Source organism: Heterodontus francisci, chromosome 8 (assembly GCF_036365525.1).
Source record: "Heterodontus francisci isolate sHetFra1 chromosome 8, sHetFra1.hap1, whole genome shotgun sequence".
In the NCBI taxonomy this organism is placed as follows: Eukaryota; Metazoa; Chordata; class Chondrichthyes; order Heterodontiformes; family Heterodontidae; genus Heterodontus; species Heterodontus francisci.
The window spans coordinates 98635303-98661340 of record NC_090378.1 but is presented as its reverse complement, the minus strand read 5'-3'; the positions used below and the strand labels follow the sequence as shown (position 1 = coordinate 98661340).

Below are 26038 nucleotides of genomic sequence, written 5' to 3'. Positions count from 1 at the left end.
GTGCTGTATCTCTAAATCTAATAAATCGAAAACTATGCAGTGCAAACAAAACTTAAAGGCAGGAATTACAACTTTTTTTCAGTCCTTTTTGATTAAGTTAGGTTTTGGCACCTTGACTGACCATCCATAAAAATTTACATGGGGGTTGGCAGACTAGAATGAATTGGGCTTAATTTTTGCTGAAACCAGTTAAATGCAAGCGAGTATTTTCAATTGATTTGAGAGACTGAGGCCCTGATGTTTACAGGAAGGTAGGAATGACTAAAGGCCAGGGATGTGGAGGATCTCCCAAACTTTAATGGCAGGATCTCTAACGTGGTTGGGGCCAGACAGAGGCTGGCAACTTGGAGAGCTCAGGTTGGTGGACTGTTGACCAGAGCTGGGGGAAGCCAAAGGCACTCCTGGCTCACCAGGAATGCTGAGAAAGGCATATGCCTTGTGAAATCAGCAGCTCCCTCTTCTCTTTCACTGCCTATGGGAAAGCTTTGCATTAAATTGGGCTCCCAATTGCTCCGAGAACTTGATTTTAAATATCTTAATTGTGTTCTGCTGTAGAGAGGCAGGATACTTGGGCACTCCAATATCCACAGATGTAAAAAGTTTAAGTGGTGGTCATATGCAAGGCATGTTGTGGATACGTTCCCCATATTTCAAGTGCCATTCCGGTCAGTCACGGGAGGGTTAATAGGAGTTCTTGATCCAGCAAGGTTAAGTAATCGTTGTTTGGTTAGCCAGTATTCTGGAGAATTTACTATCCATGTTCTTTTCAGCTTTGTTCCTGGGTGACCAGCAGAAGGAGCTACAGATATACACAGTAATTGCTGTGCATTAAGTGCCAGTAGCATCTTTGTACAAAATTGCTTCTCGATTTTGAATCATTAATCTGGACACTGAGTTATCATCGGTCCAAGTTGTTTTTTTTTTGAAAATTCTCAATTTTTTCTGCTTTTGAAATAAAAACCTCAGAATATCCCAACATGCTTTATAATCAACATTTTCTATTGTAGGAAAGGCAGCAGCCAATTGTGACTGTTCAGTGGGAGCTTACTATGTGATAATTATAGCAAACTGTATTAAACTGGCTTATTGTGTTGTAATATCTTTTGTATACTGCCTCTCTGGAATTTTTCTAACGTGGCTGCTCCCAGTTAAGACCTCATGTTAGTTTTACTCGCTGAATATACATCCCCAAAAACATGAAAGGATGGGATTGATTTATTTTTGCATTTCATTCGGGAGATCGCAGTCTGAAGAATGTTCTGACATGCTTTTGGAACTCCCAAAGTCAATTTTGAGGAGGTTTGAGCATTTTGGGAGATTACTTCATGTGTCTGCAATTTGTGTTCAGCTACAACTGAGTATGTAATTAAAAAAATAAAATAAATGGCACTGAAGACATTTTGGGACAATGGGGAATTCAACTGTAACATAGAGGGTTGGTGTAATTATGAATGAAGGTTACATTTTTGGCTGCAAGCTAATATCCTAAACGAGGATAAGGTGAATGTTTTCCTCGCCATGATGCGTTTGAAGTGGTGTTTAACTAACTAATGTTGCCCCCAGGACCCTGGTACTTGTATTATTATGGCTTGACTAAGAATGAAATTGCACTCCAAGTTGCATTCTAAGAAAGGAAGCAGTTGCCAAATGAGTCTATTGCAGATTAGATTGAATGAAAGAAACTGTCTCACCACTCTGATTATGGTGCCGACATAGAAGTTAACCTCAGAGACCTGTTCGTTAGTCTAAAGAACAGTGAAATCCAGGCCTAGTTTTTGTGTAAAGGCAATAAACTGACATGGAAGGAGGCCTGCATTGAGGCCACAGTGTTGGAAAAGGCAGGAAGAAATAGTGGCAGATTGCAAGGACGTTCTTTCCCTGAGCCAGGAGAGGAGTCCACCAGATTTCAGCAGGAATCCAGCTTAAAGGCTGACTGGAGCTAAATTTCTAACTATTGTTGCCAGGGTAGCCACCAAAGACTCCCATTTCTAGTTAGCGCTATGCCTGTGGGAAAGCTGGTCATATCCAGATAGAATGCAGAAGTAAAGGAAACTGTGCTCTAGGTCACAGCAATGCACCAGGTCAAGGTCATAGTAGACCTACAGCTAGTTCAGGCTCCTGGAAGACCTCGAATGTACACATTGTAGATATGAAAATAGAAGGTGTTATTAAACAGGAAGATCAAGTGTTTTACTCTGTCAGAGAGAAAGGATAATAGAATATTGAAGCTGAGAGAAAAAGGGCTCAAGATACAATTCCAGTGCTTCCAGTAAACATGAAAGTCGGAGAGTCACAACTTGTGTTTATTATTGATACTGTTGCAGCAGTGTCTATTATCTCAGGAGGAGAGGTCCCAAGTCCCATTTCCTTAAGAAAAACTGGCATGAAACTGATTAGTTATTCCAATAACAGTATTCCAGTATTGGGTGAAGTGAGTGTTAAAGTAGAAATTAATGTTGCATCCTATTATTTGCCATTGGCGGTAGTTTTTTATTTAGAGATACAGCACTGAAACAGGCCCTTCGGCTCACCGAGTCTGTGTCGACCAACAACTACCCATTTATACTAACCCTACAGTAATCCCATATTCCCTACCACCTACCTAATATTAGGGGCAATTTACAAAGGCAAATTGGCCAATCACCTGCAAGTCTTTGGCTGTGGGAGAAAACCGGAGCACCCGGCGAAAACCCACGTGGTTTAGGAGGATGGAGCAAAGTCTCCCTAATGGGAAGAAAGTGGCTTAAAAACATATGGTTAAACTGGGCTGAGCCATTTATTGATTCCTACCGTAAATAAATGTCTGACATTGAGGAAGTGCTAAGAGTGCACAAAGTGGCCTTTGAACAATGAAGACCAAATTATAAAATTAGGCATCACAAGGCTGAAGTCAAGATAAAGGACAATGGACAGTTGACATTTTGCAAAGCTAGGCCAGTGTTTTATGCACAGTTAGAAGCAGTAAGTAAAGAGCTGGATACATTAGAAAGAACAGGGGCAATTAAAAATATGAAGACCAGTGAATGGGCTGCACCCATTGTGGGAGTTCAAAAAACAGGTGGGTCCATTTGAATTTGTGGGGATTATAAACTAACAGTAAATAAGGTGATTGTCACTGCTTTCCCATTGCCTACCAATGATATGTTTCCTAATTTTAGCAAATGGGAAGAGTTCAGTAAGATAGATCTGTCAAATAACTATTTGCAATTAGAATTAACTCATAGGAGCAAGGAATTGCTTACCATTCATACACACAAAGGGTTGTAGCAGTACGAAAGGTTACAAATTATGGTTTCAACTGCTCCTGCAGTGTTCTAGAGTGTCATGGATCAGGCACTAAGTGGAATGAAAGGAGTGTGCTGTCTCTTTAATGACATTTTAATTAGTACTAAGACTGAGTACGTTTTAAGGTTGAACCAAGTCCTAGATCAACTGCGTGTATGGCATCAAAGCTAAAAAGCACAAGTGTTGCTGCATGCTGTCAAGTGTAACCTACTTGGGTCACCAAATAGACAGTGAAGGTATCCACCCAACACGGGAGAAAGTTGAGGGGATTTTAGAAGCAAAGAGGCAAGAGAGCAAAGAAGAACTTGAAACATTCATAGGAATCATTGAGTATGATTCAAAGTTCATCCCTGACTTGACTAATACATTCGCACCATTGTCGTTGTCTTTGGCCTCCTTGTCTCAAGACAATGGGTAAGTGCCTAGAGGTGGTCAGTAGTTTGTGGAGCAGCACCTGGTGTGGCTATAAAGGACAGTTCTAGAGTGACGCTCTTCCACAGGTGTTGCAGATAAAATTGGTTGTCGGGGTTACACAGTTGGCTCTTCCCTTGCGCTTCTGTCTTTTTTTTTCCTGCCAACAGCTGTCTCTTCGACTCGCCACTCTTTAGCCCCACCTTTTCTGGCTGTCTGCAAGCTCTGGCAATCACTGGCAACTGACTCCCACAACTTGTCAATGTCACAGGACTTCATGTCACGTTTGCAGACGTCTTTAAAGCAGAGGCATGGATGGCCGGAGGGCCTGATACCAGTGACGAGCTCGTCCTTGGGGATCCTGCCATCTTCCTTGCGGCTGATGTGGCCAAGCCATCTCGAGCGCCGCTGGCTCGGTGTATATGCTGGGGATGTTGGCCGCCTCTAGGACTTCTGCATTGGAGATACGGTTCTGCCACCTGATGCCAAGGATTCTCTGGAGGCAGCCAAGATGGAATGAGTTGAGATGTCGCTGTTGGCTGACATACGTTGTCCAGGCCTCGCTGCCATAGAGCAAGGTACTGAGGACACCGGCTTGAAAACTCGGACTTTTGTGTTCCATGTCAGTGTGCCGTTTCCCACACCCTCTTGGCCAGTCTGGACATAGCAGTGGACACCTTTTCCCATGCGCTTGTTGATTTCTGCATTGAGACACAGGTTACTGGTGATAGTTGAGCCTAGGTAGATGAACTCTTGAACCACTTCCAGAGCGTGGTCGCTGATTTTAATGGATGGAGCATTTTTGACTTTCTGTCCCATGATGTTCATTTTCTTGAGGCTGATGGTTAGGCCAAATTCATTGCAGGCAGCCGCAAACCTGTCGATGAGTCTCTGCAGACACTCTTCAGTGTGGGATGTTAATGCAGCATCGTCAGCAAAGAGGAGTTCCCTGATGAGGGCTTTCCGTACTTTGGTCTTTGCTCTTAGATGGGCAAGGTTGAACAACCTGCCATTTGATCTTGTGTGAAGGAACTTCCTTCTTTTGATGACTTGAACACGTGTGGGAGCAGCAGGGAGAAGAAGATCCCAAACAGTGTATGTGTGAGAACACAGCCCTGTTTCACACCACTCAGGATAGGAAAAGGGTCTGATGAGACACTGCAATGCTGAATTGTGCCTTTCATATTGTCATGGAATGAGGTGATGATACTTAGTAGCTTTGGTGGACATCCGATCTTTGCTAGTAGTCTAAAGAGGCCACGTCTGCTGACGGTGAGATCTATGAAAGCAACGTAGAGGGGCATCTGTTTTACGTGGCATTTCTCCTGTAACTGGCGAAGGGAGAACAGCATATCAACGGTGGATCTCTCTGCTTGAAAGCTACACTGTGCCTCCAGGTAGACACGCTCAGCCAGTTTCTGGAGTCTGTTTAAAGCGACTGGAGCAAAGACTTTCCCCACTATGCTGAGCAGGGAGATTCCACAGTAGTTGTTGCAGTCACCACAGTCATCCTTGTTCTTATAGAGGTTGATGATATTGGCATCATGCATGTCCTGTGGTACTGCTCCCTTGTCCCAGCACAGGCAAAGCAGTTCATGTAGTGCTGAGAGTATAGCAGGCTTGGCACTCTTGGTTATTTCAGGGGCAATGCCATCCTTTCCAGGGGCTTTTCCGCTGGCTAGAGAATCAGTGGCATCACTGAGTTACGATTTTTGATGGCTGTTCGTCCAGCTCATCCATGACTGGCAGAGACTGGGCTGTATTGAGGGCAGTCTCAGTGGCAACATTTTCTTTGGAGTACAGTTCCAGGTAGTGCTCCACCCAGCAGTTCATTTGCTTGCGTTGGTCAGTGATCGTTTCCCCTGATTTAGACTTGGTGGGGGGGGGGAGGCGGTCTTCTTGATTGACCCAAAAGCGCTCTTAATGCCATCATACATTCTTATGTTTCTGGTGTCGGAGGTCAGCTGAATACGACTGCATAGGTGTTGCCAGTAGTCATTTGCGTAGCACCTGGCTATTCTTTGTGCAGCACTTATAGCTACTTTAAATGCTATGGATGTTAACTCGCTGGGGGCTTTCTTGTAGTTCAACAGTGCAATGCGCTTAGCGACTATGACAGGTTCCAGCTCTTCAAAGTGAAGTTGAAACCAGTCTGCATTCTGCTTCACACGTTTGCCATAGGTGGTCATTGCTAAGTCATAGATGGCATCTCTGATGTGGGCCCACTTGATCTCTGCATCCCCTGTAGGAGTGTTTTTGAAGGGCTTTTTCAAGTGAATTTAGAAACTTGTGTAACAGCTGTGGTTAAGAAATTCTGTTAGTGTTGTGCGGGCGACCCTTCTGCTTGGAGTGATGTAGCTTCTTTAGTTTGAGTCTGACCTTGCTGCATACCAGGGAGTGGTCAGTGTCGCAGACTGCACTGTGGAAGCTGCGTTTGATTTGAACACTGTTTATAGAGGCTCGCCTTGTGACTATGAAGTCCAGCTGGTGCCAACGACGTGATCTTGGGTGTCTCCATGAAACCTGGTGACAGGGTTTAGTATGTAAGAACGAGTTGGTGATGCAGAGGTTGTGATAGGTACACAACTCCAGCAGTCTCTGTCCATTCTCATTCATCCTTCCAATGCCATAGCGCCCAAGGCAGGAGGGCCATGAGTCATGGTCGGCCCCAACCCTGGCATTCAAGTCCCCCAGCAGGAACAAGTGTTCGGTATTAGGAATGCTGCTAATGATATTTTGGAGTTTCTTGTAGAACTGGTCTTTAACTTCAGGTGGGGAGCGGAGTGTTGGAGCATAGGTGCCGAGTAGGTGTACTGGATCAGAGGTGGTGAGCAGTCAGATGGACAGTATGCATTAGAGCCACCTTCAAATGGCTCGGATCATGCTGAGTCAATAGTTTCTGATGGCAAAGCCTACTCCATGCTGTCTTGGTTCTTCAGGATCCCTACCCTGCCAGTAGAAGGTGTAGTCTTGCTCTCTTAGAGATCCGCTCGCAGGGAGGCATGTCTCCTGAAGTGCTGCAATGTCCACATTGAGTCTACTGAGCTCATTGTTAATGGTGGTCTTCTGAGAATCGTTGATATGTGTAAGGTCTTCCGACAGGCCAGGACACGCAGTTTTGACGTTTCAGTTTGCAAAACGAAGGGCTGGTACCTTTTTTAAATTTTTTTTTTGTCATGCTGTTTGGTGTGGTGTTACAGTCCACTTGTCAGGCAATGACCCTGAGCTCCAAGCACTTATTGAAGCAGGTGGACTGTGGTGGGACAGAAATTTTCTGACCGGGGGCTGCCCGGTTTGAGGCGTGCGGTAGCTGTCCAGTGAGATGCGATGACCTCTCCCACCAACAAAGGCAACCCATGGCGTCCAATCTCTATGCCAATTGAGCTGGACTTATAACCCGTAACTGCTGCCTTGCATGTTATTTTGGTCGCTGTGAGGCGACAGTGTATCAACTGCACAAAGATGGAATAGATCGGGAGTGGTTTGTGGAATGTCAGAAAGCGTTTGAAGAAGTGAAGGTACTGACTAGTGATGCTGTTTTGACCTCCTATGATCCCAAAGAACCTTTGGCTTTAGTGTGTGATCCCTCACCACAGGGGTTAGGTATGGTGTTATCTCACATAATGGAGGACGGTGTGGAGAAGCCAGGAGCGCAAATGCTTCACATGTGTTAGTCAGAGCAAAATTGCTCACAAGTTGAGAAAGAGGCTTAAGCAATCATATTTGGTGTTACAAAGTTCCACAAATATCTGTACGGTAGGAAGTTCAGTTTGTTAACTGATCATCAAGCCCTTATAATCATATTGGGTTCAAAGAAGGGAATACCATCTCTAGCAGCAGCATGGCTTTAGAGATGGGTATTGATTTTGATGGCCCATCCGTACAATATTAAATAGTCAGCAGATCATGTTATTGCGAGCGTTCTTTTTAGATTTCCTGTGAAGATTGATTTTCATTGAGTTACCTATAAATTACTTTACATACGCAGATGACATGCCAGTGTCTGCCAGAGAAATTAGTGAAGAAACTCTCAAGGATGCGGTGCTCAGTAAAAGTGCTCAATTATGTCATGAAAGGCTGGTCTAAAAAGTGTGATAAATTGTGGGCGTATTCTTGCACATGGAAATGAATTAAATGTAAATCAAGGTTGTCTCCCATGGGGTTGAAGGGTCATTATTCTACCAACATTTAGAGAGACATTGTTAGAGGAACTTCAAGATCACACAAGGATAGTCCGTATGAAAGCCGTAGCAAGAAGCTATTTTTGGTATCCAAAAGTAGATAGAGATTTCAAAGAATTGGTGAAAAGTCTTTGAAGTGTGTCTCAGTGAGAAATGATCCCACCAAGTTTCCTTTCATTCATGGTCAAACACAATCATGGGAATGAGTACAGGTTGTTTTGTTTTTTTCCTTTTTTGAAGTGGAAGGTAGAGTATTTTTTGTTTTGGTTGATAGCTGCAGGAAGTGGATAAATGTTGAGTTTATGCCCAATACCACAGGTGCCAAAATGATTGAGGTTTTAAGAAGTTGGTTTGCAATTTATGGATTGTCAGATAATGGTTCACAGCTTGTGTCAGAGTTTGAAATATTTGAGTAAGAATGGATTCCAACATACTCTAACACCACCAAATCACCCAGCATCAAATGGTGCTGTAGAAAGAAGTGTACAAATTGTGAAGAGGTCGTTGCAGAAGTAGTTGCTGGGCAACACGCTCGGCAGTAATTTCCATGTTTTTCTTCAACACAGGCAGAAAATCTTCTGTTTTCTTGCACACTATCTCCACAGTCTACAACAGGTTGCTCTTGCGAGTTGGTGTTTAAACATGCTGCTAGGATTAGGTTTAGTTTGCTTAAGCCAGTCATCAATATCAAGCTAAGAGCAAAGCAAGACAGTGAGGAGGATGAGTCAAGATAGTTAGGCATGAAACTTGGAGTTCAGTGTAGGTCAGAAGGGAATGGTGAAAAACCATTGAGGTGATGAGGTGAAGTATGTGTTTGGAGTTGTAAAAAGACTAGCGTATTCACATCTAGTGAAAATTGATGAGAGACTCCATCAGTGACATGTAGATTGTTTGCTTGAAAGACGAAATCTGACAAAAGGAGAGCATGAGAAATTTCCAATAGTCCAAATTCCAACAGTCCAAGTGAAAGTCAGGAGGAAAGTACAAGTCACAAAGAAACTGAAAGTTTGTCTATCACAGAATCCACCAGTAGAGCAAAGTGAGTCGGGGTCTTTGATTAAGACTAATCAGTCAGTTTCACAGTCCTAACCGTTAAGTAGAGTTGGCAATCAAAGTTAAGATTTGACCCAGTCACATGTTGGGAGAGCAGAGTCAAGCTGATGAAAATGGAAGAAGATATCCAGACAAAGAGGAAGAAGCCAGATGGGTTAATTGAAAGAAGGAAGAAATAATTTCCTTTCATTACTTGTCAATATTTTTGTTAAAAGACGTACTGGTGTTAGCGAAAAACAATTTTTTACATATAAATTTATTCTGCAAATGTTGATAAGTTTTTTTTTAGTTGTGATTCCAGTGACAAGTGTGCAACTCGACCTGTTAAATTTCAGAGTATTGTGTTCTGTGAAATTATGTACAAGTACCATTTTTACATCTTAAGATAATTTTTTTAAGTAAGGAGGGAGTGTAGTAGACTGTATTAAACTGGCTTATTGTAATGTAATATCTTTTGTATACTGCCTCTCTGTTGGGAGGTAAATAAAGTTTGCAACATGGGCTGCTCCCAGTTAAGACCTCATGCTAGGGTTACTCTGAATACACCATAATGACCAAATCTGGTTTCAAGATGTTGACTGAAGGACAACCATTGGCAGGACAGTGGGGAGAACTCCCCTGCTTTCCTTCAAATTAGTGTTGAGATCTTTTGCATCCACCTAAAGAGGTTAGCTAGGGCATCCAGTTTATTGTCTCCTCCAAAAGAGAACACTTCTGACAATGCAACAATCCCTCAGTACCACACTGAAGCGTTAACCTAGATTTTGTGTTTGTCTTTTTGGAGTGGGGCTTGAATCAGCCAACTTCTGACTCTGGGAAATGCTACCAACTGAGTCACAGCTAATGCATCTTGGGACTTGTCAAAGTGGCCTCAGTCTTCCCTTTTTCTTTTATAGGGTTTAGTGCTGGTGAGAAAACTATCAAGCAGCTATACTATATATAGACACTAATTGAGATTCAAATAGTCCAAGGGCATTTATACTGTCTTGATGTGTGGAATAAATAATTTTATTGGTGTGTTCTCTCTCTCAGGAGCACTGATGGCAATACAGATAAAATTCTGTCCTTGCCTTTTAAAATAGCGGATCATGAAAATGCATCAGGGTACTCCAGTGACAGACTGATTTTCCAAAGGCATTAAAGTTTTACAGTGATTAGACTAGACTTTGTTTTTGCAGTATTTATTATCTCTAGAATCTCCAGAGGATCAAAATGTGGTTGTAGACCCATGTGCTGTTATTCCATGATAACCATGCTGGAATATTAGTTTAACAAGGCAGCACTTGAGACTGTGACCCTCAACAAAATGAAAAATTCTAGCTTCGAGTATTGCGATTGTTCGTCAACACGTGTGTGACTTGAGATCACTACTCCCTTGTTTTTTCCATACCACACTTAATAAAATTCTCAAACAGTTGCAGAAAAGTTGTTCGAGTATTTTGGGGGAAAATTAAGATGTGTGATGTCTTGGTGTCGGCAAAATCTATTAACATTAGTTGTAACTTGGTAACCAGTGATGGGCAATAAATGTGGCATTGCCTGCGTCATCCACATCCCAAGAAGAAATTTTTAAAAATAGGGATTGATTTGTAGACATTCAGTGGTTTGGGGGGTGGATGCTGTGATTTTTACAGGACATTGGGTGATATTTGTAGACTGGATGATAGTGGTTCATAATGATCAAACTGCTTAACATATATGTGTGCAGTAGAACACAAAATAAAGAGCATTACTTTTAAGGAACTACTATGGGAGAGGCCTAAATAATTTATTCCTGGAATAATTATTAGCACAGTGCAAGGTTACTCAACAGTTGCTGCACTGGGAGACCCAGTCTTGAACACACTCATGCCAAAGAAGTGACTGTGTGCTTTCATAGCGCCAGATGGCGCCAGCAGTTCATTGAGATGTACAATTTGTGTGCAATTTGCCATGCTCACGGCAGTATATAAACATTGAATGCCAGGTTGGTGGTCTTCAGTTGAAAGGTGGGGCGATCGTTCAGCATAAAGTACACTAAACGAAATGCATGACATAAGGGTATTGAGGGAGGAGAAAACACCTACCTGAGGATACTGATTCACGTTATTGCAATAATTGCACAGCCATAAAGAATCTAGCCATTATGTCAGTGTGAGATGAATCACTTGTCTGGCAAGTTGCAAATATCTTGCTCCTGCAGTCTTCTACTTGGGAAGTCTGTTGCCTGTAGTTAGTGTCTGTCGATTCAAAATCCTGCACTGTTGTTGCCTTTCAGTCAGGTTCCCCTCCTGGAGGCCCTGTCATTCCATAGCTGCACTGATGCCTTTTTATTTCAAAGCAATCCTTACACTAATCTCGTGCCACTTTTTGAGGCAGGATTTGGAGAGTAGATAATTAAGTTTTATTTCTCCAAGCTGCATTTATACTGTTAATTTCAGTCTCTACTGTTTCAAAGTTTATTTTCGTTCATGCTCTCAGGAGGGCATAAAAGATCCCAGGGCACGATTTGATGGACGAGCAGGGAAGCATCTTGTCCTCAACCAACACCTTTAAAAAAAAAAATCAGATGAACTGGTCATTATTTCATTGTTCTTAGTGGGACCTTGCTGGGCATAAATTGACTGGTGTTTCCTACATTTAATGACTACACTTCAAAAAGTATTTCATTGGCTGTAAAGTGCTTTGGGACATCCTGAGATGAAAAATGTTGGAGTGTTTCCACCTAAGCTTCCATCTTGGGAGGGTTATCCAGTGAGCGACGACAACTTGCAATTATTTAGCACCATTTAATGTAGAGAAACATACTAAGGCACTTCAGAGTAGGGAAAGGAGCCATACAGGCTACAGAGGCCCAGTGTCTGCTGAGTTAGCTACTGTCCACTGAAAAGGCAATAAAAGTACTGGAATTGGTCTCTGCATCTCTGGGTTAGGGAGAAGAAAGTTGGCCAGGAAACCCACTCGTGTTGCAGCCCAGCTGGCCTGATTTCCACTGTCCAAGATCACTTGGGCCTTATTGGTTGATATTGGAAACTGTTTCCTGTGAAACTGTATTGTAGTACGAGGAAAAGCAATATTTGGGTATTTCTAGTGAATATATTCCCTCGTGGACTAATCTCAGTCAGATATCTGATTTATTTTCAGTCGCCTTTTCCTTTTTCAGAGCCCAGCATTGAATGTGAACGATATGTGCTTTTAAAATCGAACTTTCCAGACCACTGCCACAATCGTCTTCGATATTCTATTGAGCTGTTGTAAAGTTTTGATCTATCAATCCAGAGTAGTTTGCTGTGTGTTTGTTGATGTAATAAGAGACTGTTACTATATCTCACCTGAAATGTCTGGGTCCGGACACTGAGGAGTCATTTGTGATCTGTCCGTTGCAGATGTTGTAGAAGATTTGGCTTTCTGTCATCTGCAAAGTGGCTTTTAATTGACTTGCTTGTTTTGATGACAACAGCTGCACCTACTCCAATGTGGGAAACAACCCAATGTGCTTCATTGTAAATCCTGCAGTGTGAAATAGATGACAATCTACCAACCTTGCTGCACAAGGGAACGGCAGCATGACAGTGTTACTGGTCTAGTAATCCAGAGGCCTGGACTAATGTTCCAGAGACAGCAATTCAAATCCTATCATGGCAGCTGCAGGAATTTAACTTCAAGTAATTTTGGAATTAAAAGCTAGTCTCCGTAATGGTGACCATGAAACTACTGAATTATTGTAAAAACCCATCTAGTTCACCTAAGGCCGTTCAGAGGAGGAAATCTGCTCTCCTTTCCCGGTCTGGACTATGTGCTGTGGGTCTGGAGTCAATGTGGTTGACTCTCAACTGCCCTCTGAAATGGCCTAACCAGCCCCTCAGTTCTATCAAACTGCTACAAAAATATCAATGAAGGCTGAAACTGGACAGACTACCCGACATTGACTTAGGCACTGGAAGCAAAGGCAGACTCTGCCCAGTCAACCCTGCAAAGTTCTCCTCACTAACATCTGGGGACTTCTGCCAAAATGGAGACAGCTCTCCCACAGACTAATCAAGCAACAGTCTGACTTAGTCATACCAAATCATACCTTTACAGCCAATGTCCCAGACTCCTCCATCACTATCCCTGGCTATGTCCTTTCCCACTGGCAGGACAGAGCCACCAGAGATGGTGGCAGTGGTATATAGTCAGGAAGGAGTGGCTTTGGGAGACCTCAACATTGACTCCAGAGCCCAGATCAAACAGGCTATAGAAAGCCGAGAAGAGTATTAAAAAGTGGAGGAGTGAAATCAAAAAGGAAATTAGGAAAGCAGAGAGGGCATGAAAGAATATTGGCAAGGAAAATCAAGGTGAACCCAAAGATGTTTTATCGAAACATTAAAAGTAAGAGGACAACTAAGGAGAGTAGGGCACATAAAAGGCCAAGAAGGTAACCTATGTGTAGGGGTAGATGTTGGCATTGTTCTCAATGAATACTTTGTATCTGTCTTCACAAAAGATAGGGGCAATGCAGATATTGTAGTTAAGGAGGAAGAGTGTGAAGTGTTGGATGTGATAAACATTGGGAGAGCGGAAGTATTAATGGGATTAGCATCCTTGAAAATTGATAAATCACCAGGGCCAGATGAAATGTATCCTAAGCTGTTAAAGAAGCAAGAGAGGAAATAGCAGAGGGTCTGACCATCATTTTCCAATCCTCACTGGATACAGGTGTGGTGCCGTAGGATTGGAGAATTGCTAACGTTGTACCTCTGTTTTAAAAAGGGAGCGAAGGATAGACTGAAAAATTACAGGCCAGTCAGTCTAACCTCAGTAGTGGGAAAATGATTGAGAGCTATTCTGAGACAGGATAAACTGTCACTTGGAAAGGACCAGGTTAATCAGATAGTCAGCATGGATTTGTTAAGGGAAGATCTTGTTTGATCAACTTGATTTTAATTTTTTGAAGAGGTAACAAGGAAGACAGATGAGGGTAGTGCAGTTGATGTGGTCTACATGGATTTTAGCAAGGCTTTTGACTAGGTCCCACATGGCAGACTTTTTAATAAAAATAAAAAATAAAATCCTATGGGATCCAGGGAAATGCAGCAAGGTGGATACAAAATTGGCTCAGTGGCAGAAAAAAAGGGTAATTGACGGCTGTTTTTGCAACTGGGGGCTGTTTCCAGTGGCGTTCTGCAGGACTCTGTACTGGGTCCCCTGCTTTTTGTGGTATATATTAATGATTTGGACTTAAGTGTAGGGGGCATGATCAAGAAGTTTGTGGACGACACAAAAATTGGCCATATGGTGGATAGCTGTAGGCTGCAGGAAGATTATTGATGGTCTGGTCAGATGGGCAGAAAAGTGGCAAATGGAATTCAAACTTGGAGCAGTGTGAGGTGATGCATTTGGGGAGGTTAAACAAGGCCAAAGAATACACAATTAATGGGAAAATACTGAAGTGCAGAGGAAGTGAGGGACCTTGGAGTGAATGTCCAGAGATCCCTGAAGGTAGCGGGGCAGGTTAAAAAGGCATATGGAATCCTTTCCTTTATTAGCTGAGGTACAGAATATAAGAGCAGGGAGTTTGTGCTGGAACTGTATAACTCATTGGTTAGGTCACAACTTGAGTATTGTGTGCAGTTCTGGTCACCTCCTAACAGGATGCAATTGTACGAGAGAGGGTACAGAGGAGATTTACAAGGATGTTGCCAGGACTGGAAAAATACAGCTATGAGGAAAGATTGGATAGGCTGGGGTTGTTCTCTTTGGAACAGAGAAGGCTGAGGGGAGATCTGATTGAAATGTACAAAATCTTGAGGGGCCTGGATAGAGTGGAGGTGAAGGGTCTATTCACCTTTAGCAGAGGGGGCATAGATTTAAAGTGGTAGAAAAATTAGAGGGGAGATGAGGAAAAACTTTTTTTTCCCCAGAGGGTGGTGGGGGTCTGGAACTCACTGCCTGAAAGGGTATTTGAGGCAGAGACCCTCAATTCATTCAAAAGGAATCTGGTTATGCACCTCAAGGGTTGTAAGCTACAGGGCTACGGACCAAATTCTGGAAGGTGGGATTAGAATAGGTGGATCATTTTTCAGTTGGCACCGACACAATGGGCCAAGTGGCCTCTTTCTGTGCCTTAAACTTTCTTGATTCTATTTCTATAATTTCTATGAGCAAATAAATCTTCTGATTACCACCTATTGCCCTCTCTCAGCATATGAGTCAGTAATCCTCCATGTTGAAGAGGCACTGAGAGTAGCAAGGGCAGAGGATGTACTCTGGATGGGAGACTTCAATGCCCATCATGGAGTGGCTCGGTAGCATCACTACTGACTAAGCTGGCAGAGACCTGAAGGACATATCTGCCAAACTGGGCCTGCAGCAGATGTGAGAAGTAACAAGAGGGAAAAACCTATTGCTCACCAATCTACCTGTAGCGGATGCAACTATCTGTGATCACACTGAGGACACCCTCCCTGTTGTCTGGCAACACCACCATGCTGAATGGGACAGATTGAGATCAGATCTAGCAGCCCAAAGCTGGGCATCCATGGGCCATCACCCGTAGAATTGTATTCCACAACAATCAGTAACCTCATGGCCTGGTATATCCCTCACTCTGTCATTACCATCAAGTCAGGGGACCAGCCCTGGTTCACTAAGGAGTGCAGGAAAGCATGTCAGGAGCTGTTCTTGTGGTGTGGGTACACCCATAGTACTGTTAAGGAGGGAGCTCCAGGATTTTGCCTCTGACACTGAAGGAATGGCAATATATTTCCAGGTCAGGAAGGTGGGGAACTTGCAGGTGGTGTGGTCCCATGCGCCTGCTATCCTTGTTCTTTTAGGGTGTCCTCTGTATGAAGGTGAGACTTTGTCTCTATAAGGACCGTGCGGTGGCCACTCCTACCAACACTGTCATGAACAGATGCATCTGCAAAATGTAGATTTCCTCTTGGTTCTCTCACCATGTGCCATTGGCACAGTCTGGTGAATATGTCCTTCAGGGCTCAGTCAGTAGTGGTGTTGCTGAGCCACTTTCATTGGATGTTGAAGTCCCCAGTCCAGAGTACATTCTATGCCTTTGTTACCCTCGATGCTTCTTCCAAGTGGTGATCAACATTGAGGAGCACTAATTCATCAGCTGAAGGAAGGCAGAAGGTTTTCTTGACCTGATTCCTTGAGACGTTGTACGATCTGGAGTCCATGTTGAAGTCTCCCCAGGGCCATTCCCTCTGACTGTATACCACTGTGCCACTACTTCTTGTCTGTCCTGCCAGTGGGACAGGAAATAGCCAGGGATGGTGGTGAAGGAGTCTGAGGGATTGGCTGTATGATTTGGTGAGTATGACTGTCAGGCTGTTGCTTGATTAGTCTGTAGGACAGCGCTCTCAATTTTGGCACAAGTCCCCAGATGCTAGTGAGGAGGACTTTGCAGGATTGACTGGGCAGTATGTGCCTTTGTTTCCAGTGCCTAGGCCGATGATAGGTGGTCCGTCCAGTTTTATTCAACTTTCCTATGGCATTTTGATACAACTCCATGGCTTTCTAGGCCATTTCAGAGGGCAGTTAAGAGTCGACCACGTTGCTGTGGGCCTGGAGCCAGATGTAGGCCAGACTGTGGAAGGATGGCAGATTTCCTCCCCTGAAGGAAATTAGTGAACCAGTTGTGTTTTTATGACAATCCAGTAGTTTCATAATCATTATTGAGACTAAAATTTTATTCCAGATTTATTACTTTATTGAATTTTTTAATTCCTGCAGCTGCCATGGTGTGATTTAAACTAGTCACCAGAGTTAGTTTGGGCCTCTGGACTATTCCAGTAACATTACCATTCTGCTACTGTGCCCCAATTTCAACAGAATATAATTATGTAACATGATTACTTTCTGACAGTGCCTGTTTGACCTGTGGGTAGAGGGGAGGAAATTAACCAGCAGTAAATGTTTCCTTTTTAGAAAATGTATCCATCCAGATTTGGGTTATGAGCTGGGTAATACAAAGGTGCAATGCTGATGACCATAGTGGTGGGATGAGGTGAGAGTTTCACAAGCTTATTGGCCCAATATGCAGATTAAAGTTTGTCAGAAAACTAACCTAGAGCTAAATATTAATGCAAACACACTGGCTTTCCCATCTCGACACCTGCTTCGTGTTGCATGGGCTGGGCAATTCCCTTTTCAATTTCAAGTATCTCCTTTTTGTTTTCTCTTTTATGTTTAAACTAAATGTAGCATAAAACAAATTTTCACTTTTTTTTAGGAGAATTTTTTAGACAAACATATTTTTGAGAAGGGCATTAATCTTTTAACTCTGCCACAGGCTATGCACAAATGCAGTAGTTTAATGTACTAAGATCTGTTTATGTAATAAAAATTAATGACCTTTGACGTTTGTGTATGGACAAATTGTTCAACTTGAGGCTTGTATCCTATTATAAGCATTCATTTCCTTAAGCATCCTTTGTGATTTATATTTTGTTTACAGACTACAATCCGGTGATTTTTCTCCTGGTAGGAAATCCAGTTTGTTCGGTCTCCTCTCTACTACCAAGTAACAGTCTAACAATGTTGGCTCTGCATTAACATCACGCATAGTGAGCAGAGTATATCACTGGGAGGTCTGACGAGCTGATTATTACATCGACTGCAACCCCCTTTTTCCACTTCCTCTGCAGGAAGCTGGGGCCAGCAAGACTGATCCAGTGTAGTGTAAACAGATCCCCAATCTGTAGGAAGATGGCTTTCAAGTCCTGTGAAAAACTGACCTGCTGATGTTGGAAGAAGCCTCACAGTTGGAAAGCACTGTAGTCAAGGGGCCCACATTTTTGGGCTAAAAATGATACCACTTCATTAATACAAGCAAATAGCATTTTTTTTTTTAACTGACACTCCCAGCCCCTGCAAACCTTTTCAAATTTCCCACATCTGCAGTTATTTTGTTTTTGTATTAATGTGGGAGCCATCTTGTCACTCAAAGTATTTAATATTATCCAGTCTTTTGTGTCCTGTTTCTTTATGCTAGTTTGGAAATTTATGTCCAGTAAGTGCTGTAAGTTTAAAAATGTTTGAGAAATTTGAAAATTGTTTACTACAGAGAGCCTGCATGGACATGATGGGGTCCAATGGCTGCCTCCTGTGCTGCAATGACTGACTCTACAACCCTTTTTTTTGAGGGGGGTGGGGTGGGTGAGGGGAATGCTTTCTGATTTCACTTTTTAAGTGTTCTAATCTGGTAAAACTAACTAAACTCCACCAGATGCACCCTAAATGGCTGAATGGGTATATGAGCTATGGGTTGTTGGATGGCGCAGTGGTTAGCACCGCAGCCTCACAGCTCCAGAGACCCGGGTTCAATTCCGGGTACTGCCTGTGCGGAGTTTGCAAGTTCTCAGTGTCTGTGTGGGTTTTCGCCGGGTGCTCCGGTTTCCTCCCACATGCCAAAGACTTGCAGGTGGTGGGTAAATTGGCCGTTGTAAATTGCCCCTAGTGTAGGGAGGTGATGGGAAAATATGGGATTTACTGTCTGGTTAGTATAAATGGGTGGTTGTTGGTCGGCACAGACTCGGTGGGCCGAAGGGCCTGTTTCAGTGCTGTATCTCTAAATAAAAATAAATAAAACAAACGGAGCAATTTTTGAACCCTGGTCTGTGGAAGAATTATGAGCTCATTGAGATATTACAATTGCTCCTAGTGCTCATTTGCAAGGAAGAGTGGGGGTGGGGGGGGGGGGTAACAATGCAAAAAGTCACAAACTCCAGTGTTATGATGGGCAGCAATTCATTTGTACTTAAAGTCCTACAATTGTTTGCTGTATTTTATTCAATTCTGCTGTTAGCTGGGTCAAAATCATGCACTCCAGGTCAATTATGCGTTATGTACAATTAAACAGTGTATCATCTGATTTGCCACGAGTGTCTACATGGGCAATCCTGTGTGCGCATATGAGTATAACCTTGCTTTAGAGTTGTACCCACGATAGCACAAATTGTTCCACTTGGGATTGATTTGTGCAATAATTAATTATTTCATTCATTAGAATGGGGCTGGTGGTGATTCAGAAAGTTCATTTATTGTGTTGTAAACAAAATAATGTTTGTTTTTGATCTGATTTATTTCCCAAAAGAAGAACAAGGATGTGGTTGCGTGGTTTCAATAGAGAGCAACAGTTTAATAAGCTCTTTGGTTTTGTCTTGATTTACCAAGAGTGAATCATCTCCAGTTTAGTTGAATTTGCTTGCTGTGCATTTTTCCTGGGAACAGCCGGGCATAGAGTTGCTTGTTTAGTAATCTGACTGCAGTTGTGCCATTTATTTGAACAAAAGTTGGTGGTGGGCAGCAGTTGGCTTCTTCCTCCAGTCATTCTGAAGATTCGTGCAGAGAATCAGCATGGGACCCCTGCCATGTGACCATGTGCTGGGCAGCTGAAGAGCCCTCGTTGTTGTAGCTGGTGAATAGCTTTGCGTGATAGCTATGAAACAATGTAGGTTGCCAGTTTGTGGTGGCGATGGGGGGATGGGGAGATGTTTTTAATGTAGATTAGTGCAGATTTTAATGGTGTTACAGCTATAGTATTAAGTAATTGGGAAATTTGCCATCCTTTTTTAATTTTGGTGAACTAAAGTCTCTTTCAGTTACATACTTTACAAAAACAAAATTATAACCATATTTAAGTTGGCCTCCTTGCTGTTTGTGCTCCCCAGGAAGTGAGCATATTACTCTAGTTGTGATTTCTCCTTGATCGGATATGTCATTCGTTTTCCCTACGTTTTTGTCTGCAATTTCTACTTATGTTTATCACTTGTTCCAGGAGTCCTGTGATCACTTGTTTGATCTACCTTGTTAGTATTGTGAGCTGTTGTGCTTATCTAGTAGCTGCTTTAGAAGACATGTTCCTTTTTGGGATCATTAAATCCACCAGGATGTGCACTCAGCACTCTAGCTGATACAGCATTTTATCTGTGGTGTGCTGTACTTAAAAAAAAAAAGTAATTAGGAGTGTGAAGAGGGGCGTGAAAAGACACTGGCAGGCAAGGTAAAGGAAAATCCGGAGGCGTTTTATAAGTATATTAAGGGTAAGAAGATAACCAGGGAAAGAGTAGGGCCCATTAGGTCCCTAAAAGTGGCAACCTCTGGAGCTGGAGGGCATAAGTGAGGTTTTAAATGATTACTTTTCATCTGTGTTTACTATGAAGAAGGACGATGTAGAGATTAGGGAGGTGGATATACTCAAACAAATTAGTATTGAAAGGGAGGAGGTTTTAGCAGTCTTTAAAAGTGGATAAATCCCCAGGCCCAGACGAGATGTATCCCAGGCTGTTAATGTGAGGCAAGGGAGGAGATTGCAGGGGCCCTGATTAAAAATTTTCAAATCCTCTCTGGCCACAGGAGAGGGACTAGAGGACAGTGAATGTGATACCATTGTTCGAGGGTAGCAGGGATAAACCAGGTAATTACAGGCCAGTGAGTCCAACATTAGTGGTAGGGAAACTATTGGAAAAAATTGAGGGACAGGCTTAATCTACACTTGGAGAGGCAGGGATTAATCAGGGATAGTCAGCCTGGCTTTGTTGGGAGGAGATCATGTCTAACAAATTTGATTGAATTTTTCGAGGAGGTAACTAGATGTGCAGATGAGGGTAAAGCAGTTGATGTCATCTACATGGACTTCAGAAACAAAAACAAGGAATGCTGGATTCACTCAGCAGATCTGGCAGCATCTGTGGAAAGAGAAGCAGAGTTAACGTTTCGGGTCAGTGACCCTTCTTCGGAACTTCCGAAGAAGGGTCACTGACCCGAAACGTTAACTCTGCTTCTCTTTCCACAGATGCTGCCAGACCTGCTGAGTGAATCCAGCATTCCTTGTTTTTGTTTCAGATTTCCAGCATCCGCAGTATTTTGCTTTTATTTTACATGGACTTCAGTATGGCTTTTGTTAAGGTCCCGCATGGGAGATTGGTTAAGAGAAGGTGAGAGCCCATGGGATCCAAGGCAGTTTGGCAAATTGGATCCAAAATTGGCTTTGTGGAAGGAGGCAGAGGGTGATGGTTGAGGGTTGTTTTTGCAAGTGGAAGCCTGTGACTAGTGGTGTACCGCAGGGATTGGTGCTGGGACCCTTGCTGTTTGTAGTGTATATTAATGATTTAGATGTGAATACAGGAGGTATGATCAGTAAGTTCGCAGATGACACGAAAATTGGTGGTGTCGTAAATAGTGAGGAGGAAAGCCTTAGATTACAGGACAATATAGATAGGCTGGTAAGATGGGCGGAGCAGTGGCAAATGGAATTTAATCCTGAAGTGTGAGATGATTCATTTTGGGAGGACTAACAAGGCAAAGGAATATACAGTGGATGGTAGGACCCTAGGAAGTACAGACGGTTAGAGGGACCTTGGTGTCCATGGCCATAGATCACTGAAGGCAGCAGCACAAGTAGATAAGGTGTTTAGGAAGGCATATGGGATACTTGTCTTTATTAGCCGAGGCATAGAATGTAAGAGCAGGGAGGTTATGATGGAGCTGTATAAAACGTTAGTTAAACCACAGCTCTTGTATTATGTACAGTTCTGGTTGCCACACTATAGGAAGGATGTGATTACAGTGGAGAGGGTGTAGAGGAGATTTGCCAGGATGTTGCCTGGGCTGGAGCATTTCAGCTGGGAAGAGAGACTGGATAGGCTCGGGTTATTTTCCTTAGAGCAGAGAATGCTGAGGGGGGACCTGATTGAGGTATACAAAATTGAGGGGCATAGGGTAGATGGGAAGAAACTTTTTCCCTTGGTGTCTATAACCAGGAGGCATAGATTTAAGGTCAAGGGCAGAATGTTTAGAGGGGATTTGAGGAAAAAAAAATTCACCCGGGGGGTTGTTGGAATCTGGAATACACTGCCTGTATGGGTGGTAGAGGCAAGAACCCTCAACATTTAAGTATTTAGATGCACACTTGAAATGCCATAGCATACAAGGCTATGGGCCAAGTGCTGGAAAATGGGACTAGAAGAGATAGTTGCTTGATGGCCAGCATTGGCATGAAGGGCCAAAGGGCCTGTTTCAGAGAGTCTGAGAGCAGTTGATACCAAGAGGTGTTTTGTATGGGGATCCATATTCAAAGGGACACTGTCTCATCAACAGATGTAAACTTCGCAAGTGTATTGTCGAATATATTTAATTTTGTTTGGGCTGAAGAAACTCAACTGGTCACAAGTGCTAACGTCAGCCAATCTAAAGCCCTGTGAATGTGTGTCTTTTTCATTTCAACATGTTTGACAGGTTTTTTTTTGCAGTTCATTTAAGAAGTGATTCGATGCTACAGTGGGAGGGCAGCTGGCCTGGTTTTTCTGGAAAGCTGTGATCAGAAGGCTGGGAACTTTTCTAGCCAAGTTGGGGATATGGCGCTTGTTCACAGCTTATAACAAAATGAAGATGATTTTGTACAATGGTGCAGGCATTCACATATCTTGACTTCATTGTTCTGGAGTATCTTTAGAATGATAACTGCTTGGTTAGTTTCACATTTAGCTTCAGTTCCAAACAAACCTTTACATGCTGGATATTGCTGTTTTTACCCTATGGCTTGGGATAATGTGAAGCGGAGGTAAGAAGAGTACATTGGCACCTAATGCAACATATCAGGTCTCTCTGAATGGGAGCACTGAAGGTCATGATACTCAACCACATGTCTATGGGGCAGGCTCAATGGGCCAACTGGTCTTTTCCTGTCACTCAGGTTTTTATGCTTGGATGTAATTAATTTACATGTCCTATTTGAACGGGCAATAAGAGATCATCGCTTACTGCAGCGATTGTCTGGACAATTTTTTTTCACCTTTTTAATCTAGGAGGATTTGTCGCATTTATTGAACTCGAGTCAAATTGTAGACATATACAAAGTTTTCATATTTACGTTTTGATTATCAAACATGCATATAATACTGTACAAAAATGCCTTTGTCAGCATTTTGGATATAATGGTAGAAGGATCGCTTAGCGGGCTTTACTTGTGATTTGTCGAAAGATGTGGTGCCAACAGGAAATTAGTGACCTACTTTGCTCCTTGGAATGTAGACATGTTATTAAACCAAAATGAAACATGATAAAATTCATAGGATCCATAAATACAGTGCATTTGCACCATATCCAATAGATCACCTCTTCAATAGAACTCAACAGTCTGTCTAACCCGCCGCCCCCTCCTCCACTGATTTTGTTCATTACATTGCCAACTTCCACCTCTAACATTGCTCATCTTCATTGCCTCAGCCTGTCTGCTGCTGAAAGTCTGTCACCTCCTCTACACTCTACTATTACAGTGCTCTGTTGTCTGGCCTTCCATCCTTTTTACCCTCCTCGAGCTTTCGGTCTAAAAACTCTACTGCCTGTATCCCACCCCACACCAACTCCTGCTTGCCTATCTCCCCTGTCCTAGCTGATCTATGCTGGCTCCTCATTGCACCTCAAAATTCTTGTGTTTTAATCCCTTCATGGTCTTGTCCCTTCCTATCATCGTAACATCCTACAGCCCTACATTTCTCTTTTTCCCCCTCCCCCCCCCCCCCCCACCCACAAACTCTCTTCCTCCTGACTCTGGCCTCTTCTGCTTCCCCTATCCCTTCATTCACCTAGACCCCACACACTGAATTCTTCACACCTCCTACAAGACCCTTTGTTAAAGCCAAAATTTTCCTCATATCTCCGAATACCTTGTCCTTGGCTCAGCATTTTTTTCCCCAAATGCCTTGGGATATCATCTATGTTTAAAGGTGCTGTTGTTCATGCATAAAGTGGGCTACCTAGCGAATTATTGATTCACAGTCAATTGTAAGCAAGTAGTAAAATGATATGATATAGAAATTTAATTTAAAATCCTGAGCTCAACAGTGTGAAATCTTGTAGTTTAACATCAGTAATTTGAAGCAGCTTGAGAGAAACACACTCCTTTTCCCATCGACTGTTTTCTAAAATGTAATGTTAATGCCAGCAAGGTAAAATCTAATTTTCCCAAATAATAGAGGAAGGGGAATTGATTTGAATGAGACAGATTTTAGCACAAAAATGTTAGGACGTACAACTCAAATCCCTTTGGGGGAATTCATCAGTTCCTGCTTAGATGGAACATTATTGCTGCGAACACATCGATATTGGACAAAGTTCTGGGTACTACCTGTGCGGAGTTTCCAAGTTCTCCCTGTGACCGCATGAGTTTCTACTGGGTGCTCCGGTTTCCTCCCACAGCCAAAGGCTTGCAGGTTGATAGGTAAATTGGCCATTGTAAATTGCTCCTAGTGTAAGTAGGTGGTAGGAGAATGGTGGGGATGTGGTAGGGAATATGGAATTAATGTAGGATTAGTATAAATGGGTGGTTGTTGGTCAGAACAGACTTGGTGGGCCAAAGGGTCTGTTTCAGTGCTGGATCACTCTATGACTCTAAAGTTAGAGTGTATGCACAACGAGTTTAAAGATATAAGAAACTTTGTAGGGTAAAATGACGAGACTGGAAAATGTTAGATATTGTGCCAAATTAATATTATAGGAAAAGGGATGTGTGTTGTAAGTAGGAGTTCTGATGTGAGAGCCAGTCTTCCAGTTGACTGGAGGAACTCCTTGATTCACATGATCAGTTTCCCTTTTTTTGAAGTAGCTTATGCTGTTTTGAGATAGAAATGTAGCTGACCCACATGGGGATATCATGGTTTCTTTCTTGTGTCTCCGAAAAAGATTTCAGTGATAAGTTTAACCCATTTATCTTTAAGTAAAATTGCTTAACAGATGGGGAAAGCAAGCGTTACTCGATTGGACTGACGATACAGGAGTTTCTGTCCTGTCCTGTACTTAGTTCTTTCCCAGTACTTTGCCTGTAAATCATTGAGTTCAAAGCATTCTTAATTTTACTGTCTTTCAGTGCTTGATGGATGGAGAGGAAAACATATACTTAACAATTCAGAAGAATGTCTTTTTAAAAAGAAAAAGCAGTGTCCAATTTAAATTGAACTCTGCTGAAGTATAGTTAGATCTATAAAATTATTTATCCATCAGTGCGTGTGTCAAATTGTATTTGATTTTGCTACATCACTATTTTAGAAAAAAGATGGTCATACTGACTGCTATCAAATCCATTATTTTTCAGTCACAAGTCTCCATTCACCACTGGCACCAGAGATTCATATGAATCCTGTGGTGCTTCTGTATTAATGGTGGCATCTAGTGCTGTGATATTACACCCAGGGTTTTCTTGGCAACCATTTCCTTCACATTTGTGGTTTTCAGTTTAGTCCAAATGGCCATGTAGATGTGTCTTTTTGTTTTGATCATTTTCTGCTCCATTCTATTTAATCTAAAGAATCCTTTCCAAACATCAAATACAAGGCCAAGTGAAATTTGGTTATGTTTCCTTTGAGGAATACTCTGTGTAAATTATTAACTATGGTAAAGTTTCTCCCACATTACTTTCTTTCCTTTGTTTAAGTTACTGGTCCACTGGAGCATTTTGTGGATCAGTTATAACCTGACCTGCTACTGCCAATTTTCTTCCATCTTTAAGAACTATTGATATGAATCAAGCTGCCTCATACCTTGTATTTTGTTGGCTCTTGCTCATTAATGCAATCCCTTGAGCAACTAAATAATTTTCATTGGACATGGGGAAGGAGTTGATCATTTTAACAGTAGAGAGTTCTCTGCTTGACAAACTGCTAAAAGACTGACGTATATGAAGGGTGAGAGTGACGCAGGAGCTGTTTATTTTAAGTCAGGCTTGCATCAAAAACAGCTGACATTTTAAATCTGGAAAGCAAATGATTGTTGCATTACATTTGGCAGGTCTAGAAGTCCAAGTAAAAACAAGAAATGCTGGAACCACTCAGCTGGTCTGGCAGCATCTGTGGAAAGAGAAGCAGAGTTAACGTTTCGGGTCAGTGACCCTTCATCGGAAGGGTCACTGACCCGAAACGTTAACTCTGCTTCTCTTTCCACAGATGCTGCCAGACCTGCTGAGTGGTTCCAGCATTTCTTGTTTTTATTTCAGATTTCCAGTATCCGCAGTACTTTGCTTTTATTCTAGAAGTCCAAGTGTTTGATTTAATCCACATTTGAGCAGGTGTGCTAGCTAGCTATCCTAAGTAAGCACAGTGCTGTGACCAGAGAAATAAAGAACTGATATTTATATC

At 42.5% G+C, this 26038-nt stretch overlaps 2 protein-coding genes across 2 annotated transcripts in view; one reads left to right on the top strand and one right to left on the bottom strand.

Moving 5' to 3' along the window:
* Positions 1-26038, top strand: part of rgl1 (ral guanine nucleotide dissociation stimulator-like 1) — a 299289-nt gene that overhangs the window by 18787 nt on the left and 254464 nt on the right. The gene's annotated exons all lie outside the window — the stretch shown is intronic.
* The window catches only part of LOC137373053 (putative C->U-editing enzyme APOBEC-4), a 77099-nt gene continuing 62438 nt past the window's right edge, over positions 11378-26038 (bottom strand). The window contains exon 3 of the mRNA XM_068037820.1: positions 11378-11459. The gene's annotated coding sequence lies outside the window, so the exon portion shown is untranslated. The remainder of the gene's footprint in view (positions 11460-26038) is intronic.